Genomic DNA, 1560 nt, shown 5'->3' with positions numbered 1-1560 from the left:
AGAATGAAGCCAATTTGTCTAATTTCAAATCTCAACTCCAAACCTCAATATCTGTGTGACCTTGAACAAGTTACTTAACCTGTCTGTGCCTTAGTTTCTCATATGCAAGATGAAATAATAATATAGCCTATCTCTTAGGGTCATTTTAGAAGGAGATGAATGATTAAAGGTAAGTCACACATGGTAACTACACAGTAAGCGTGAGCTATTGTTCTTTCTATTATACAAACTGAGGTCCTGCTCAAAGGTGACCTCCAAATGATAGGGCAACCTTATCCTTACATAAATCAAAATATCTTCGCAGTACTTTTTACCTAACTTTGTATATTAGAATTAGCCACATTTACAGAATATCTTCGTTCTAAAGCTGTATTGACATATTTAACATATCTCAACATTAAAAATGAAATGATTGATATTATTTTAGAACTTACAGTTGAGAAAAAGTTTTTCCATAAATTATCTCATTTCAGTTTAAGCTTCACACTTTGTTACACCCTAAGTAATAGTGCCTAGCCTGTAGGTGTGCTAATTACCTGAAAGAGTTCTGTACATTCAAACTCCAAGTTGCAGTTAATTAACTTAATTACTTTTTCATCATAATTTGATCCCTAAAGCCCCATTTTGGTTGTAATTTCTTGTAGTGTTCTGAGCAAACCAATGAAACACACAAAAAATAGCATAATATTCCAGCTGTGACTTTTATCCTTGTATAACAAGAGACAACCAAACAAAATGTATAGCTAATAGATAATGTTTCATGAAAAGTGGAAAAAATGACAGAGAATAGGGTTGGCTGATGTTGAACATAGGTAAAGAGGAAGAAGCACCCCAGGGAAAGGGGAGAAGATAGAAGAAATCAATAAATGAGGAAGAGGTAAGAGAAAAAATATGTGGATGGGATTAAAAAAAAAAAAAAAGGTTAGAGAGAAAGATTTCTCAGTCAATAGAGCCAAAAAAATGAGGGAAGAGTATGAGGTTCCAAGACTCAGCTCATGTGGAAAGAGAAAGAAGAGGCAATGTTCCTTTAAAAACATATGGAAGTGCTAGAATAAAAAAATTAAATAAGCTAAAAATAATAACAAGTGAATCTGCATTTGCTTGAAATCAGTTACAAAACCAGTGCAAAAGTGGTAGGGCTGATACCCAAATGGTCAAGGGATTGGGGTTCTAGAAGGTTTCGTAGGGGCTGGAGAAGTGGGCTCTGAAGTTTGTGAAGATTTACAAGGATGGACAGCATGCCTCAGGGCTGCTTCAGGGTAAGGACCTGCAGAAAACTCAGTACTCCTCACTCCCCCACCTCTTCCTGTAAAAAGGTAAGGGGATTTGTTGTATCTGTCTCTTAAGAGAGAATGTCACTGAGGGGAAATTGGAATCCCAGGCATACCTTACATGTAGGTATGGAGAGATAATGCACATACCCCACATGGCTGAGAACCACATGGCAAAAATTCAGTGTAGAATTTGGTCCAGGATCATTGAAGCCCTTGAAATTCCCTGAATAAACAAGCCAAAAACATCTCTGAAGTGACATTTTCACAACAATAGGGCCTCCTATTG

This window comes from Aethalodelphis obliquidens, unplaced genomic scaffold, assembly GCF_003676395.1.
Source record: "Aethalodelphis obliquidens isolate GAN/ISIS:26980383/991018 unplaced genomic scaffold, ASM367639v1 scaffold3, whole genome shotgun sequence".
Classification (NCBI taxonomy): Eukaryota; Metazoa; Chordata; class Mammalia; order Artiodactyla; family Delphinidae; genus Aethalodelphis; species Aethalodelphis obliquidens.
The sequence above is the reverse complement of the archived record's forward strand: the minus strand, read 5'-3'. Positions refer to the sequence as shown.